Source organism: Haliotis rubra, unplaced genomic scaffold (genome assembly GCF_003918875.1).
Source record: "Haliotis rubra isolate DU_JTF1 unplaced genomic scaffold, ASM391887v1 Scf90, whole genome shotgun sequence".
In the NCBI taxonomy this organism is placed as follows: Eukaryota; Metazoa; Mollusca; class Gastropoda; order Lepetellida; family Haliotidae; genus Haliotis; species Haliotis rubra.
The window spans coordinates 2,121,499-2,141,926 of NW_025767635.1; the positions used below are offsets into that span (position 1 = coordinate 2,121,499).

Here is a 20,428-nt window from a genome sequence, read left to right on the forward strand (position 1 = left end):
TATTCCACCATTGAGTAAGGTCATTATCTCACAATCCGACATGTCTGGAGTAGTGTATGGCCACTATCCCACTATTGAGTAAGGTCATTATCTCATCAGTCTGATATGTCTGGAGTAGTTGTGTATGGCCACTATCCCACTATTGAGTAAGGTCATTATCTCATCAGTCTGATATGTCTGGAGTAGCTGTGTATGGCCACTATTCCACCATTGAGTAAGGTCATTATCTCATCAGTCAGATATGTCTTGAGTCAGATATATCTTGAGTGAATTGTGTATGGCCACTATCCCACTATTGAGTAAGGTCATTATCTCATCAGTCTGATATGTCTGGAGTAGCTGTGTATGGCCACTATTCCACCATTGAGTAAGGTCATTATTTCATAAGTCTGATATGTCTGGAGATGTGTATGGCCAATATCGCAAAAAACAACAACAAACGAGTATAAGTGCAGTAAGTATAATAGTATAAGTGTATGTGTGCAAAACAGATTCACAGCCACGGTGCATATACCCACCATTTGTATTGGTTTAATATACAGATGAAAAACAGTTAAATGTGACCAGGACAGGGAGGTGGGGACTCGGAAACAATAAAACCACAAAATTTGGGCAATACCAGGGGACGCAACTCTGCACAGAATTCTGCCAAGGGTGAATGAGTGAGTGAAGTGGCGAGTAAGTGACTGTGTCTGTGTGAGTGAGTGAAGTGGCGAGTAAGTGACTGTGTCTGTGTGAGTGAGGTAGTGAAGTGGCGAGTAAGTGACTGTGTCTGTGTGAGTGAGGTAGTGAAGTCTGACTGAGTTTGGTTTTACGCCGCTTTTAGCAATATTCCAGCAATATCATGGCGGGGACACCCGAAATGGGCTTCACACATTTTACCCATGTGGGGATTCGAGCCCGGGTCTTCGGCGTGACGAGCCAACGCTTTAACCACTAGGCTACCCCACCGCCCCCTGTGACCAGGAGAACTGGCATGTCCGGTGACAACAGTCTCGGTTTTACAGGTGGCTGAATGAAAGACTGCCGGTCCGTGTACCGTGTTAGGAAGTGTTGTGCGACTGTTGTGTGGAAGTGTTGTGTTACTGTTGTGCGGAAGTGTTGTGTGGAAGTGTTGTGTGACTGTTGTGTGACTGTTGTGTAGAAGTGTTGTGTGACTGTTGTGTGGAAGTGTTGTGTGACTGTTGTGTGGAAGTGTGTGACTGTTGTGTGGAAGTGTTGTGGGACTGTTGTGTGGAAGTGTTGTGGGACTGTTGTGTGGAAGTGTTGTGTGACTGTTGTGGCGTGACTGTTGCTAATAGTATATCTCTCATTAAGGAAACGGAAACTGATAATGAAAGTATATCTGATTAGTACGATAGACCCACAACGTTTTGAAGACAGACCCCGCATACTTTCCATCAAACGCCAATAACGTCTGTTTTTAATTACCACAATGAATGTCCGTTGAGTTGTGTGAGTGAATGAATAGAAGGGGTGTGTTGGGGACGGGGTGTCGAAATCATGAGCCAAAGAACGCGTCCCAAAGGCCTTTAAGGACGAATCTGGCCAAAAGTTGTATCCAAATATCCAAATTTCCATAAACTTGTGGGAGACATACATTTAGTGTAATGTTCAAGGCGATGATAAATAAATATCAGTAATTATATCATTAGTCAGAAGTATGGGGGATGCTTGGATCCAATGGCAAGGAACACGTTGAAACTTATTGCACGGACTCATAAACATCCCTAGTATGTTGGTAGGTCACACTGCGTACCTAGTGTCACTCAGCGGCGTTGGAAATGTCACCCTCAGACCAGCTGGGTCTTCTGTGACGCATTCTGAACCCGTCGTCGCTCGACTGCTTGCTTGCAGTCTCCTGCCCCTTTAAAACACTACCTTACTGTTGATAAATGCATACGAAGATATCTCGATACTAACTGAGAGCGGACCACCAGTTCATGGTAGCGCACGACCAAACTGACATGGCCGGTACGCACGGTCCGTGCACGGGACAGCAGGACGGGTAGTAGCATACAGTCACCATGGTTATTCGTCTGCCTAACTTTTCTTCTGAAGAGTTCTACCACGCCCCCTAACGGGGAAATGTGGCGGTCTCGTGGCGAACAGTGAGATTCGCGCATGCAACAATGGCAGACGTCATATAACCCTGGAGAGACTCACCTCAAGTCGAGGGATTTTCTGCACTTTAGGGCTCCGCTAGCGCTACACGGGCTAGGCAAGCGCCACACACTATCGCTGCTTTTCTGTTGGACCCAGAAGGATAATGTTGAATTTGTAGTGAGAAAACCGTTTGATTTGCTGCTATCTTGGGAGTTTTACTTTATGGGTTAACTTTAATCGAGCCGGTCAGCGTATGGTTTATCAGGTAGGTGATGCAATTCATCGGCACTTTATTATACTCTCTTTGTAAAGAAATTAATAACATATATATTATATGAAAATGTTAAGTGCATATTATGTTATATCTTTGTGACTGAATTATTTTTTATCTTTGGATTCAGCGGTTTAAATGTAGAAAACAGTTGTGTGTGATAATTATTCCGTAATTTATTGGCGGCAAACTTCACCCTTGGCTGTTGATCCTTCTTCTCTGCAGTCTCAGCACATAGCGCTGTCCCGGCACACACCGATCTGCTTCGTAATGGAATGCAATTTCTATTTGCACTGGCATAAAACACGCTCCCAAATAACTACGAATAGCATCATCATATTGTTTTTTAAATGCTTTACCAAAGGTTGAATGTTACATCATCGTGAGAGACAAAATCTTTTTTAAATATTGAAACGTTTTGGACACGAGTGAGAGGCACCTCGCACGTTGAATTAATGCAGATTTGGTGGAGAGCCGCGATTTAATTTCTGCGATTTCAACTTTATTTGATGACAGACCTATATAGAGGTTATAACACAACATCTCGTGGTTCTGTGTTTAACTTCAAGACGAACACGACTTTGTAGATCTGGGCGTGGATGGGAATGCGTTTGACGGATAATGAAGCCTTGTTTCTAATTCTGAAAATTAGCAGGAAGGTTATTTTAAGATGTGCATATCATTAAAGATCGCGATCGTGAAGCATCAGATTGGATGGCTTCATTCAGTGGCAGGGATTCATGTGGGGGAAGGGGAGGGGTGCGAGTTAATTTTGGACTTACCGGAAATATTGCAATGAGCGTTTTGACCCCAAGTAGGATAGATCTATTTGAGTATAGGCACCAGATGGGTGTTGCCATGCGGTGTATTTCAATACCTACACCGGATAATTCTGCTGTAATACCGGCCCTGTGGCAGTACATCCTTGACAGTGGTCCAGTCAAGACGTCCGAGATACTTGACCACGGGTAGATATCGGTGTATATTATGTATAGAATCCTTCTATTGCGCTCATCAGCTCTGGTCCCCCGGACTTCTGTCAAACAGGCATCAGTTCTTGTGGGACAAGCGTTGGGCTCTTTTTAGTATCTTGATCGACAGTTTTCGAATTGAGTTCCTCTGAGTGAAGCTCTGACACAGGGCGTGTTACTCGCAAGTAGCGGTCTTCTCGCGTCGCCTTATGTATTTATGATCTCGTTCTCTTTGCAATGCAGATTGTACCAGCGGTGTGTGGAGTTCTGACCTGGATTATGCTGTGCAGGTGGAGTTTACTGTAGCAGTGTTGGGAGTTTACTGATGTTTGCGGGTGAAGAGGATTCGCAGATTGTTCGTAACACCACTGTCCGGAGCAGAGTAAGTTGTTACATTTCTTCTTTTAAATACTCTGAAAATACTTTTATCAGCATTTTAGTATTTTGACGCTTTATTAACGAAAACAGTTCATGTTCAATCATCAGTGGTACAAGTGTTCAAGAGAGAACCCAGATAGCATTCGGACGTTGGCCCAATGTTGGCAAAACCACTGCCAACGTTGGGCCAACGTCTGAATGCTATCTGGGAAGTGAACGTTGTTTGGAGAAATGAACATCAACACCAACAGGACGTCAGTAGGTCCAAGTTGAGCGAAGGTGTAGAAATCATGCTGCCAATGGCAGCTCCTTGCAGGGTTGTACCTGGTTCAACATCCCTGATGGCCATACCGTGGTGTGAATGTGGCCGGCCATGGCTGCTCCCGGACAGCTCCACACATCACACTTTACGATCACATTACAACACTTAGGCAGCTCTGCTCTCACACAATGGTTTCATCACACAAAACATACTCCTACCACCTGTTAATGTATCTGACAAATGTTCTTCGAATACATCACTCGTTTGCTCATATTCTGTATTGGATTTCAAGTATACAAGGCATACGCTGACAAGCGCACATTTCATTCAATAAGACCTGATGATGTTGCCATGGCTGTTGTTGTTGGCACAAGCGCGAACCGAGAATGTTTCCCAATTTTGTGGCCACGTTTCAAGCTTTTATTTCACTCTCAAACTCGATAGCACAACATCGTTAGATAACATCTTGCGTCAGGACCATTGCCAAGAATCATATGTTCTCAGTTTGCCGCTCTTCTTTATTCATTCTTTAATTTTTCCACCGTCGTCGTCGTCCCATTATGGCGTCTCGTCAGCTACGTGTCATGTCGCTGTTGAGCCTTGTGTAATCGACAAATCAGGTTCAGGTACATCGAAAATACTCACAAGGTAATACGCACATCAGTAGTAGGCACACCAGAAAAAAGGAACACCAAGGATGCCCACATCAATAGCTGGAATATCTGGCTACGTCATACGGGTAGAAGTCGGGCTAAAAACTGCAGAAAGCAAACTATTTTTACAGCCGTTTCAGTATTCTTAGACCTCTGAACGGGATAATAGCCGTAATATTACAACTTGGTGGTTGGTATAGTACATGACAAAATACAAGCAGTGGTTTACTCAAGCCCGCAGTGACCCCGGCAAAGAGGACGATCCACATCGCCCTGTAGTGGGTTGCTGCATACAGTAAACATGTGGCGGGACCGATGCATCTCCACTTTGGTATTTTGAATCAGTGAGTAACGATGATAGACAGACCGACCACAAAGCAGCACCGTATTGCAGCACTGCTCAGAGAAGCGCTTCGATGACACAACCCATACAGAACTAACGAGTAAGGGCTTAGCTGGGCTGCATGTACATCTAAGTACATATATACAACTCGCCACAAGTAGATTAGTGGGAGTCGCACTATTTGGAGTTTATTGTTCCTTTGGTGTACGTTGATTTTACTATTCCACCTGTGGCGTTACCTGCTGGTTCGCATTGCCTAGACGTCCGTCTTCCCCACATAGTGTACCAGTAATTGGGAACTTGCTGGGCTAAAACAACGCTGCCTGTTCGTTCGTCCGGGTTCGACTCTATGCAATTGCAGAATAAACATATACTCTGTTTTCCTGCTAAGAATGTTTCTTCAACAGTAAGTATCCTAAATCCACAATTTCTCACTTACCCACATCTTTCCATATTATAAATTTATTTATCAACCAAATCAGTCACAAAAGAGCATACCAACTGACTCACTAACCCTTTAACATACTTATCACTTACTGACGACTTCCCTTACACTGGCGCTACCTCACTCACACATCCACAGACAGTCACTTACTCGCCACTTCACTACCACCCGCCGTGATGTTGCTGGAATATTGCTAACAGCGGCGTAAAACCAAACTCAGTCAGACTTCACTACCTCACTCACACAGACACAGTCACTTACTCGCCACTTCACTTACTCACACAGACACAGTCACTTACTCGCCACTTCACTCACTCACACAGACACAGTCACTTACTCGCCACTTCACTCACTCATTCACCCTTCGCAGAATTCTGTGCAGAGTTGCGTCCCCTGGTATTGCCCAAATCCTGTGGTTTTATTGTTTCCGAGTCCCCACCTCCTCTTGATTATGTGTGTTTGTCTGCACCAGCGCCGTACTCAAGGTTTACCAAAGTGATGCATCAGTTGGGTGTTTCCTCTCACATGGAGCTGAGACGCCGTGATGTAACTGAAACACTGTTTAAAGCGGGATTTATACCAAACTCCTGTCTGTATGTCTCACCGTACACTGCCACATAAATATCAAATTCACTAATCCATTAACCTCCGATCAGGTGCTTGAACAGTAATAAGTCTATTACCAGTGAACGGTTGAAGGCTGGCCTACACATCTCCTGGTGTCTACAGCCCCCATGTCACACCCCACTCTCCTACACATGCCACAGTTCCTGTTTGCTCTCGCTTCAACACACCCGATTTATCATGACCGTATATTGTATAATTCACTTATTACTGTTGATCTTCTACCCAAGAGTGTCCCATTAGATGAAGTTATCCTCGACAGGTCGATCAGCTGCGCACGCATACAATTGTGGGAACTCCTTGTAGACTCTTGATGTAACGGATGTGGGAATTTGTCTTTCAAAGTTGAGGCTTATGACTTAACATTTGTCATTTACACTTCATTCCTTTGAGGTCACAGCCAGGGAAAACCGCAGGGCAACCTGCTGGCCCCGAATACCTCCACACTTCACACATCTATATCAGCGGGAACACCCCAACTGGCCAGCACTCAAGTACTGACAAATACGTCCTTTTCTATGCCGCGATCTAACTAGCTGGTGTTTCCAGTGTATATCAGGTGCTGTGAGTCAGTTTAATGTGTGAAGTATACGCATATTCACTATTTGCTGGGTGTAAGTTTAGTCTCCGTTGGGCAGACACATGGACTACTTGATGTGTGTCAGTGAAGTCTCTGTTGGGTAGACACACGCACTATTTGATGTGTGTAAGTGAAGTCTCTGTTGCGTAGACACACGCACTATTTGATGTGTGTAGTGAAGTCTCTGTTGGGTAGACACACGCACTATTTGATGTGTGTAGTGAAGTCTCTGTTGGGTAGACACACGCACTATTTGATAAGTGTCAGTGAAGTCTCTGTTGGGTAGACACACGCACTATTTGATGTGTGTCAGTGAAGTCTCTGTTGGGTAGACACACGCACTATTTGATGTGTGTCAGTGAAGTCTCTGTTGGGTAGACACACGCACTATTTGATGTGTCAGTGAAGTCTCTGTTGGGTAGACACACGCACTATTTGATGTGTGTAGTGAAGTCTCTGTTGGGTAGACACACGCACTATTTGATGTGTGTCAGTGAAGTCTCTGTTGGTGAGACACACGCACTGATTTGATGTTGGTGACACAGTGAAGTCTCTGTTGGGTTGGGTAGACACACGCACTATTTGATGTGTGTCAGTGAAGTCTCTGTTGGGTAGACACACGCACTATTTGATGTGTGTCAGTGAAGTCTCTGTTGGGTAGACACACGCACTATTTGATGTGTGTCAGTGAAGTCTCTGTTGGGTAGACACACGCACTATTTGATGTGTGTCAGTGAAGTCTCTGTTGGGTAGACACACGCACTATTTGATGTGTGTCAGTGAAGTCTCTGTTGGGTAGACACACGCACTATTTGATGTCAGTGTCAGTGAAGTCTCTGTTGGGTAGACACACGCACTATTTGATGTGTGTAGACACAGTGAAGTCTCTGTTGGGTAGACACACGCACTATTTGATGTGTAAGTGAAGTCTCTGTTGGGTAGACACACGCACTATTTGATGTGTGTAGTGAAGTCTCTGTTGGGTAGACACACTATTTGACGCAGTGAAGTCTCTGTTGGGTAGACACACGCACTATTTGATAAGTGTCAGTGAAGTCTCTGTTGGGTAGACACACGCACTATTTGATAAGTGTCAGTGAAGTCTCTGTTGGGTAGACACACGCACTATTTGATGTGTGTAAGTGAAGTCTCTGTTGGGTAGACACACGCACTTTTTGATGTGTGTAGTGAAGTCTCTGTTGGGTAGACACACGCACTATTTGATGAGCCTGTGCAATATGATGATATGTAGTATTTGATGCGTTTCAGTTAGTCACTATTTGATACAGTTTCATGTGTAAAAGGTGAGGCAAAAACAGGCCTAGTTGAAGGTGAATATATGTTTGTAATAATGTGAAATACATCTGAGACGCAAATATGCAAACCTACTTCACATGAACATTGTTTGTTCGATGTTTTAGGTAAGTTAATTAATTTGATGCCGTCAAATAATGTATCAACAATTCAGAACTAGCTTTACGTATAAAACAATGTGGTTGTTACATGTGTAATATGTTCAACACAACGTGTTGGAGTACATGAAATATTAGTGTCATGTTACTGTGCTAAATATGTGGTCTTTATCACATCCCGCTAAATAGGATGACAAAGATGAGCTAATCATACATTCGGAAACAGTTATTCTGACCTTGACCTTGACACCCCAGTGCTTATAATAACAAACATACATGCGATGAATGGATCGTTACTCTCATGATATGACAATCTGCAAAGAACACGAATCGCTAGTATTAACTGTTAGCCCCACTTTAATACCTGAAGACTTGTCCATTCTTCTTTTGTACTTGATTGGAAGAAAACCTATAGAGTGTGACATTCTGCTGGGTCTGTCCTGGTGCAGGGATGAAAACACTCACCATCTTCAGTGTTGGGGAATGCTATCGACTCCCCGGTCTTCCGGCTTCTGGGCAGTCGCTGTATCTAAACCCATCAAACACCTGTCACAAAAATCAAAGGTGATCCTTGGAAATATATCAAGGACATACTTTCCTCATATTAATAGATAGTATTATTATATTAATAGATTGTATTGTTATATACTGAACATTATTGAAAACGCACCACTTATAAAAGTTCAGATTATTAAAAGCACGTGTGAGGAATCGATATTTTTTGAGTGGATACTAACAGATGGACGACTGACAAAAACAACAACACAGAAAAGACGCTTATTTATTGAAATGTTCCACAGTCAGAAAGGATCAAACACACGTGGGGTCAAATCGAAAAGTCAATATCGCGTGTGACCGCCATTTGCATTGACACATGCAGTTCAACGTCTCCTCATTGAGTCAGTAAGCGTCCGAATAGAGTTCTTGAGGATGGCATTCCACTTCTGCAGTAGTGCAGCCTCAAGTTCCCGGATGTTTCGTCCCAATTTCGTCCCACAAGTGCTCCATGGGGGATACATCTGGCGACTGTGCTGACCAATGAATAACCTGGATGTGTTGCTGGGCCAGATACTGCATGGAAAGTCTTGTTGTGTGTGCCCGTGCGTTGTCCTGTTGAAAAGTATGGACTTCTTGGTGGTGATTGAAGACAGATACGATGTGATTCTGAAGAATCTGCTCACGGTAATAAAGGGCATTAACTCTACCTTGACAGACACGAAGGCAGTCCTGTGATTGTAATTTATTCCACCCCAGACCATGACATTCCCACCACCCAATGGTCTGTCTGAACCACACACTCACCAGCATAACGTTCACCACGTCTACGCCAAACACGTAATCGGCCGTCAGCATTACGTAGATGAAGACGTGACTCGTCAGTGTCTACCACACCATGCCAGTGTTGTAACCTTTACTGAACATGCCTGCTAGCCCATTGTATAGGCTCATTACGGTGTCTGTCAGTCAGAATTGGTCCAAAGTAAAGACGTCGAGCATGGAGCCCTGTAGCGTGTAGACGGCGTCGCATGGAGTCAGCGCTGATGACACCCACGTCAACCTTGAACTAGTGCAGCAGTCCTGGCAGTCGGCAGTGTTCAATCACTGATATGGACTAGGTCAATATGGCGATCCTGATGGAGCGTCGTAACACGTTGTTGCCAAGGTCAATGAAGGTCACGGGTGTTGCCTGTCTACTGATGCTGTCTATGAAGCCTAACGATCTGTGTCTATATCACCCATCTTTGTGTCTATATCACCCAGCTTTCGTGTCTATATAACTCATTATTTGCTTTCGTGTCTATATCACCCATTTTTTGTGTCTATATCACCCAGCTTTCGTGTCTATATCACCCATTTGTGTATATCACCCAGCTTTCGTGTCTATATCACCCATTATTTGTGTCTATATCACCCATCTTTCGTGTCTATATCACCCATTATTTGTGTCTATATCACCCATCTTTCGTGTCTACATCACCCATTTTAGTGTCTTTATCACCCATCTTTCGTGTCTATATCACCCATCTTTCGTGTCTATATCACCCATTATTTGTGTCTATATCACCCATCTTTCGTGTCTATAGTACCCATTATTCGTGTCTATATCACCCATCTTTCGTGTCTATATCACCCATCTTTCGTGTCTATATCACCCATTATTTGTGTCTATATCACCCATCTTTCGTGTCTATATCACCCATTATTTGTGTCTATATCACCCATCTTTCGTGTCTATATCACTCATCTTTCGTGTCCATATCACCCATCTTTCGTGTCTATATCACCCATTATTTGTGTCTATATCACCCATTATTTGTGTCTACATCACCCATCTTTCGTGTCTATATCACCCAGCTTTCGTGTCTACATCACCCATTATTTGTGTCTATATCACCCATCTTTCGTGTCCACATCACCCATCTTTCGTGTCTACATCACCCATTATTTGTGTCTATATCACCCATCTTTCGTGTCCATATCACCCATCTTTCGCGTCTATATCTTTCGTGTCTATATCACCCATCTTTTATGGTTCAAGAGACGATACTCGTGTACGACGGTTCCAAACAGAGCAATAGGCCTGTTACTAAGAAATTGTAACATTCAAGGCCCCAGTAACGCTAAGAATACACAATTAATACGTTTAGAAAGTGGTGACCATACAAAACGATGACCTAAATTAACCCTCCTCGTTCAGGGCAAACTGACGTGCTGTTCTACTGATGTGACTGCATTTTACGTTTAGACGCATGTTGCCAATCAAATAACTGATCAAAAGTTTCAAAACGGTTTACGTTCAGGTTAAACATCTTCTCGTTATCGTTGCAAATACATTCGTTATTATCGTAAACCACAGTGGAATTTTTGTTTACCAAAATAAATGTGGATCCAGTACACCCAGTTCATGTCACGTGACATTCCATGGGTGCATGGTGAGCAGCGAGTTAGCAAGCGTTGTCATGTCGCTGGTTAATTATATGTCAAACGTTCGTTAATTTTGTCCGTAAATTTAACGTAATGTTTCCACCAGTGACGTTAGCCGACAGAAGCAACTGCAAACCATGACATGGGGTGCTAACCGAGTTAGCTGCACTGTAGGGGACTGTACTAGGCAATGCCAACTGTAGTTAATCGTGACGTATGTTATCAAGGGTACGGTTGATTCCGAGGGGGCACACTAGAATGGTGCAGTGACGTCAGTTCAATATAACGTTATGACACATCTGTACTTTCTCGCCTGATAAAGTTTTGTCAACGCCTTTAATCTTTTAGCGAAGCATCTTAGAATTTATTACACCAAAACAAAATATTAACATATTAAAGTCAGTGTATCAAACAAACAGTTTATATCACCAGGGGCTGTGGGGTAGCCTAGTGGTTGTGCGTTCGCTCGTCACGACAATGACCCACTTTTGATTCCCTTCAGAGGTTCAATGTAACCTTTTTTTCTGGTGTGTCCACATAAGTGCTACTGCTAGGCTATTGTTAACAGGTGTCGAGAAACATACTCACAAACTCATGTCATGCAAGTGATTTTATTCCAGTCCGATATCTGATACTTACGATCACGTGACTAGTCTATGACCTCACTGCGTGACGTCACATCATGTCATGACGCTGATGATCAAACGGGTTACATGCGGACGTTTAACTACAAGTCTGCATGAAGGCACAGGTCTACGGAGCAACACTCCGACACAGTCTGGCGTTTTCTTAAAGAGGAGCATTTCATCGAGATGCAAAAAAAGAAAGCTGTAAAATGTGAAATATTTCACTGATACCCTGAGAGGGTGGCACAGAGTGGGACTGCATATACGTCCAAGGTACAGTCTGCATTCACCGGTGAGCAAACGGGGCTAACGTAATTGAGTGCATGTCGACCCGTATATTTGTCAATGGATCAGCTGGATTAAACAATCTGGATCTTAAAGATAACTGTCATCCACAAATTCTGAACACTCGAACAGATTAGCACACACACCTCGTGTCAGATACAATGCCTGAATGGTGAGCTGATAACACATCCAATGTACCTGTTCACACACAGATCAAACCTTGGCATGTGACGCAAACAAGAGGTCGTTGGAAAGGTCTTTGGACATATATTGTGTTTATAAAAATATACGACCCCTTGGTGTCACTTGAGACTCTGTCATTGGCGCTATCGCGTTTCGGTAATCCTTGCACCGGTAATTACCCCAGCAATTATTAACCGCAGTGAGATTCAACCCTAACATTTGTAAAGATGAGATAAATCAACACTTTATATATATTCATGAGAAATATCTGTGAAAAGCCCAGTCGGTTTCCGATGACTGTATCATGACATGTGTTTATGCCTCACTATCAAAAAGTGGTAATGCCAGGGGTTGGCAAAAAGGCGACATTCAAAGAAACACGACGTTGTTGTGGGTATTTATCCAATGGCTGCTGATTCCTGTGTAATTCCACCACCGCTACACCTTTGTGTGTACACAATGCTTATGAAGTACAAATGAGGGAAGACTATTGCCCTATATTACTGGCTGTTGTCAACTACATTCGCCGAGTGTTAATCTGCCGTGTGTTTACAAGGCGTCTGGGTCAACAGAGACACTGCAGACTCGACAAACCGGCAAATGGGAGGTAGCACTTTGTTCTTCATTTCAGTGCAAAGTGCACAAGGGATGAAATGGAGAAAATAGGCTGCGGTGTAGACGGTCTTAAAATAACTCTTGATTCGACTAAACGAAGCTTGTTTAAATTGACTGTTTGGATTTCTGGATAGCTGAAATGAGTCTGTTTGCGGTGTTTTTAATGGGAGCTTCTTTGTAAGTTTGTTACCTAGCGTGTTAGGCGGAAGGCAGATAGCGCATGTGTGTATGAACGACTGGAACTTAATGAGTAGCACACAGCAGGATCTGGGTGTCACCGTGTCGGGTGTGCAGTGTTAGTTAGTTAATGACTTGATGATAAGCTCTCATACACAAGATTGAGTGTACGTAGACACTTTGCAGTTCTATTTTTTTTGTATAAAACAGTTGTAACAGCCGGCAGATCCGGGTTAGAATTGATCTTTAGTAACCCATACTTGTCGTATGAGGCGACTAACGAGATCGGGTGGTCAGGCTCGCTGACTTGGTTGACACATGTCATCGGTTCTCAATTGCGTAGATCGATGCCCATGCTGTTGATCACTGGATTGTCTGGTCCAGATTCGAATATTTACAGATCGCCACCATATAGCTGGAATATTGCTTAGTGCGGCGTAAGACTAAACTCACTCACTCACTCCATAGATTACATAGCATTCAGTATCTCGTTATGCTTTGTGTAACGTATAGCATCTACTTCTTGATGAATCAACGACGGACGTCCACTGTCCACATTGGACATATCGACAATAGCTTGATATGGAAATACTTCTGGATTTTGGGGTACACATTGACTGACTGACCTATGATGAGATCACTGTTTGGATGTACACTGTCGGGTAACTGACTGACCTATGATGAGATCACTGTTTGGATGTACACTGTCGGGTAACTGACTGACCTATGATGAGATCACTGTTTGGATGTACACTGTCGGGTAACTGACTGACCTATGATGAGATCACTGTTTGGATGTACACTGTCGGGTAACTGACTGACCTATGATGAGATCACTGTTTGGATGTACACTGTCGGGTAACTGACTGACCTATGATGAGATCACTGTTTGGATGTACACTGTCGGGTAACTGACTGACCTATGATGAGATCACTGTTTGGATGTACACTGTCGGGTAACTGACTGACCTATGATGAGATCACTGTTTGGATGTACACTGTCGGGTAACTGACTGACCTATGATGAGATCACTGTTTGGATGTACACTGTCGGGTAACTGACTGACCTATGATGAGATCACTGTTTGGATGTACACTGTCGGGTAACTGACTGACATCGTCTCTACAAACGTCACCTGGTCCTTCAAAGAACATAGACACGTTTCCAACGTCTCTACGACTTCCACCTGATCTGTAAAGGAATATGGACACATTTCCACCGTTTTTGCAAGCAGCCACCTGAATTGTCAAAGAATGCAGACACGTTTCCATCGCCTATATAACGTCCACATGATCTGCCACAGAATATGGACACATTTCCACGGTCTTTGCAAGCAGCCACCTGAATTGTCAAAGAATATAGACACGTTTGCATCGCCTGTATAACCTCCACCTGATCTGTCAACAATGAATATGGACACTTTTCCATTGTCTTTGCAAGCAGCCATCTGATCTGTCAAAGAATATAGACACGTTTCCATCGCCTGTATAACCTCCACCTGATCTGTCAAAGAATATGGACACGTTTCCATCGCCTATATAACCTCCACCTGATCTGTCAAAGAACATAGACACGTTTCCATCGTCTTTGCAAGCAGCCATCTGATCTGTCAAAGAATATGGACACGTTTCCATCGCCTATATAACCTGCACCTGATCTGTCAAGGAATATGGAAACATTTCCACGGTCTTTTCAAGCAGCCACCTGAATTGTCAAAGAATATAGACACGTTTCCATCGCCTGTATAACCTCCACCTGATCTGTCAAGAATATGGACACGTTTCCATCGCCTATATAACCTCCACTTGATCTGTCAAAGAATATGGACACGTTTCCATCGCCTATATAACCTCCACCTGATTTGTCAAAGAATATGGACACGTTTCCATCATCTTTGCAAGCAACCATCTGATCTGTCAAAGAATATGGACACGTTTCCATCGCCTATATAACCTCCACCTGATCTGTCAAGGAATATGGACACGTTTCCATCGTCTTTGCAAGCAGCCATCTGATCTGTCAAAGAACATTGAGACGTTTCCATCGTCTTTACAACCACAAAACGTAATCTGTTAGAAACATGTAAACAAACATGCTTGTTTGCATGAAAAGTCCATCATGCTAACAAGCTAAAATTCAGTGTCTTGCAGTTTTATAAAATAATGATCACTACATAGTACGGAATGCACAGAATTGCATGCTTTGAGTTCATCAAGTAGCATGCGCAGGTGCAGTCATAAAAGCAGAAAATCCACTGCTATGCAATGCAATGCAACATAATTCCTGTGCATTCCTAAAGTTTCTGGTGCATTCCTATAGTTTCTGTTTACTTTTAGAATTTTGTTGTAGTAGCTGTGTGCAGTGTGACTTTTGTCCGTCTGTCAGCTACTATTGCGAGTGAATGTTGTCCGTCTGTTTCTCGGCTACTAGCTATTGGAAAGTGACTGTTGTCCGTCTGTTTCTCAGCTACTAGCTATTGGAAAGTGACTGTTGTCCATCTGTTTCTCAGCTACTCGCTATTGGAAAGTAACTGTTGTCCATCTGTTTCTCAGCTACTCGCTATTGGAAAGTGACTGTTGTCAATCTGTTTCTCAGCTTCTCGCTATTGGAAAGTGACTGTTGTCCGTCTGTTTCTCAGCTACTAGCTATTGGAAAGTGACTGTTGTCCGTCTGTTTCTCAGCTACTCGCTATTGGACAGTGACTGTTGTCCGTCTGTTTCTCGGCTACTCGCTATTGGAAAGTGCATGCTGTCCGTCTGTTTCTCGGCTACTCGCTATTGGAAAGTGACTGCTGTCCGTCTGTTTCTCACCTACTAGATATTGGAAAGTGACTGCTGTCCGTCTGTTTCTCGTTGCCCGTCTGCTTGTCGATTACCAACTATAGGTTGTGTGTCTGCCTGCTACTAGTTCAAGGCACGGTGTGTGTGGTCCGCCTGTTTGTCAACAGTAGCTTCAGGCCACTACACAATTGCCTGCCTGCACAAGGGCAATCTTGCTTCTATATGTCCGTCAACTATATCTCTCTGGACTGTTTGTGACTTAAAATATTAACTCACTCACTCACTCTGGACTGTTTGCTTGCTGCATGTTTTACGCTTGCTGACAACGATCATGGCGTGGAACCATGCAGGAATACATTCACCATGAAATGTGTTTGCAGTGCAACCATCTGTTCCATACCTCTGCCTCAGAAGAACGTTTACCAGTTTATATAATTACTACAGCAGAAGTCTTTACTGTCTCAGTAAGCCCAGACATGCAGGAGTACACGTAACGTGGTTTGCCGGTTACAACATATCTCACTGCCGCTTGTAGGCCACGTCAACATCGCAGTTGTCCACGTCTCCCTCTGCGGCTCAGTGCAAGGACATATTGCACTTGTTGAACCTAAATACTTGGCATATTTGTCAAGAGGGTGTGTGAGTCTGATAGTGCGTTCATATACTGAAGACTATATCTTTGTAACCACTTTGCACATGATACACTGAAAGTTGTTGTGAGAAAATACTTCACCATATACCAAAGGAGATGTAATTTATGTGAAATACTGCCTATATATGCTGGAGAACTTGTGGAAATGGCTTGGTGCATGTGAAATACAGAGGGTGCTTGGAAGGGCACACTCACAATGATATACTGAGTGTGTTTGCATTGACATACTCCCAATGATATACTGAAGTGTGTTTGCATTGACATACTCCCAATGATATACTGAAGTGTGTTTGCATTGACATACTCCCAATGATATTCTGAAGTGTGTTTGCATTGACATACTCCCAATGATATACTCTGATGTGTGTTTGCATTGACATACTCCAAATGATATACTGAAGTGTGTTTGCATTGACATACTCCCAATGATATACTGAAGTGTGTTCTCAATGACAAACGCTGAATGATGTTATGATGGCATACTCCCAGTCATTTCCTGAAGGATTGTTTAATGGCATAATCCCAATAATATTCAGAAGGGTGTCAATAATATACTCCCTATGATAACCAGACGGTTGTTCTCAATCATATACTCCCACTGATATACATAAGGATATTTGTATGACATACACCCAATGATATACAGAAGGATGATCTCAATCATATACTCCCACTGATATACATAAGGATATTTTAATGACATACACCCAATGATATACAGAACGATGTTCTCAATCATATACCCCCACTGATATACATAAGGATATTTTAATGACATACACACAGTGATATACAAAAGGATGTTCTGATTCATATACTCTCAATGATATGCATCAGGATATTATAATGACATACACCCAAAGAAGGATTCTAATGATATACTCCCAATGATATACTGAAGGATGATATAATTATACATTCCCAATGATATACTGAAGGATGTTTTCAGTCACATACTCCCAATGATATGCCGAAGGATGCTTTCAGTGACATACTCCCAATGATATATTGAAGGATGTTTTCAGTGACATACCCCCAATGATATACTGAAGCATGTTTTCAGTGATATACTCCCAATGATATACTGGAGGATCTCTTCAGTGACATACTTCCAATAATATACTGAAGGATGTTTCCAGTGACATACTCCCAATGATATATTGAAGGATATTTTCTCTGACATACTCCAAATCATATATTGAATGATGTTTTCAGTGACATACCCCCAATAATATACTGAAGGATACTTTCTCTGACATGCTCCAAATGATATATTGAAGGATGTTTTCAGTGACATTCTCCCAATGATATAGTCAAGGACGTTTCAGTGACATACTCCCAATAATATACTGAAGGATGTTTTCAGTGATATACTCCCAATGATATACTGAAGGATGTTTTAAGTGACATACTCCCAATAATACACTGAAGGATCTTTTCCGTGACATACTCCCAATAATACACTGAAGGATGCTTTCAGTGACATACTCCCAATGATATATTGAAGGATGTTTTCAGTGACATACTCCCAATGATATACTGAAGCATGTTTTCAGTGATATACTCCCAATGATATACTGGAGGATCTCTTCAGTGACATACTTCCAATAATATACTGAAGGATGTTTCCAGTGACATACTCCCAATGATATATTGAAGGATATTTTCTCTGACATACTCCAAATCATATATTGAAATCATGACATACTTGAATATATGTTTTCAGTGACATTCCAAATCATATATTGAATGATGTTTTCGGTGACATAATATAATATACTGAAGGATACTTTTCTGACATCTCAATGATATATTGAAGGATATTTTCTCTGAAATCCAAATGATATATTGAAGGATGTTTTCAGTGACATTCTCCCAATGATATACTGAAGGATGTTTCAGTGACATACTCCCAATAATATACTGAAGGATGTTTTCAGTGACATACTCCCAATGATATACTGAAGGATGTTTTAAGTGACATACTCCCAATAATACACTGAAGGATCTTTTCCGTGACATACTCCCAATAATACACTGAAGGATGTTTTCAGTGACATACTCCCAATAATACACTGAAGGATGTTTTCAGTGACATACTCCCAATAATATACTGAAGGATGTTTTCAGTGACATACTCCCAATGATATACTGAAGGATGTTTTCAGTGACATACTCCCAATGATATACTGAAGGATGTTTTCAGTGACATACTCCCAATAATATACTGAAGGATGTTTCAATGACATACTCCCAATGATATACTGAAGGATGTTTTCAGTGACATACTCCCAATGATATATTGAAGGATGTTTTCAGTGACATACTCCCAATGATATACTGAAGGATGTTTTCAGTGACATACTCCCAATAATATACTGAAGGATGTTTTCAGTGACATACTCCAAATCATATATTGAATGATGTTTTCGGTGACATACTCCCAATAATATACTGAAGGATACTTTCTCTGACATACTCCAAATGATATATTGAAGGATGTTTTCAGTGACATACTCCCAATGATATACTGAAGGATGTTTTCAGTGACATACTCCCAATGATATATTGAAGGATGTTTTCAGTGACATACTCCCAATGATATACTGAAGGATGTTTTCAGTGACATACTCCCAATAATATACTGAAGGATGTTTTCAGTGACATACTCCCAATGATATACTGAAGGATGTTTTAAGTGACATACTCCCAATAATATACTGAAGGATGTTTTCAGTGACATACTCCCAATAATACACTGAAGGATGTTTTCAGTGACATACTCCCAATGATATATTGAAGGATGTTTTCAGTGACATACTCCCAATGATATATACTGAAGGATGTTTTCAGTGACATACTCCCAATAATATACTGAAGGATGTTTTCAGTGACATACTCCCAATGATATACTGAAGGATGTTTTCAGTGACATACTCCAAATAATATACTGAAGGATGTTTTCAGTGACATACTCCCAATAATACACTGAAGGATCTTTCAGTGACATACTCCCAATAATACACTGAAGGATGTTTTCAGTGACATACTCCCAATGATATACTGAAGGAAGTGACATACTCCCAATGATATACTGAAGGATGTTTTCAGTGATATACTCCCAATGATATACTGAAGGATCTCTTTAGTGACATACTCCCAATAATCACTGAACATACTCCCCAATGATATACTGAAGGATGTTGCAAGTGACGTACTCCCAATAATATACTGAAGGATGTTTTCAGTGACATACTCCCAATAATATACTGAAGGATGTTTTCAGTGACATACTCCCAATGATATATTGAAGGATGTTTTCAGTGACATACTCTTAAAAAGTGACATGACATACTCCCAATGATATATTGAAGGATGTTTTGGGGTGACATACTCCCAATAATATACTGAAGGATGTTTTCAGTGACATACTCCAAATGATATACTGAAGGATGTTTTCAGTGACATACTCCCAATGATATACTGAAGGATGTTTTCAGTGACATACTCCCAATAATATACTGAAGGATGTTTTTTTCAGTGACATACATACAACCCAATAATATACTGAAGGATGTTTTCAGTGACATACTCCCAATGATATATTGAAGGATGTTTTCAGTGACATACTCCCAATGATATACTGAAGGATGTTTTCAGTGACATACTCCCAATGATATATTGAAGGATGTTTCAGTGACATACTTCCAATAATATACTGAAGGATGTTTCCAGTGACATACTCCCAATGATATACTGAAGGATGTTTTCAGTGACATACTCCCAATATATACTGAACACTGAAGGATGCTTTCAGTGACATACTTCAAATGATATACTGAAGGATGTTTTCAGTGACATACTCCCAATGATATACTGAAGGATGTTTTCAGTGACATACTCCAAATGATATACTGAAGGATGTTTTCAGTGACATACTCCCAATAATATACTGAAGGATGTTTTCAGTGACATACTCCAAATGATATATTGAAGGATGTTTTCAGTGACATACTCCCAATGATATATTGAAGGATGTTTTCAGTGACATACTCCCAATAATATACTGAAGGATGTTTTCAGTGACATACTTCCCAATAATATACTGAAGGATGTTTTCAGTGACATACTCCCAATAA

General features: G+C 41.8%; 1 protein-coding gene across 2 annotated transcripts in view; it reads left to right on the forward strand.

Annotated features, from left to right (window-relative positions):
* The first annotated feature begins 1,977 nt into the window (after positions 1-1,977).
* Positions 1,978-20,428, forward strand: part of LOC124263931 (collagen alpha-1(IX) chain-like) — a 163,678-nt gene continuing 145,227 nt past the window's right edge. For both annotated transcript variants that reach the window (XM_046698660.1, XM_046698661.1), the window contains exons 1-2: positions 1,978-2,371; positions 3,592-3,730. The gene's annotated coding sequence lies outside the window, so the exon portion shown is untranslated. The remainder of the gene's footprint in view (positions 2,372-3,591; positions 3,731-20,428) is intronic.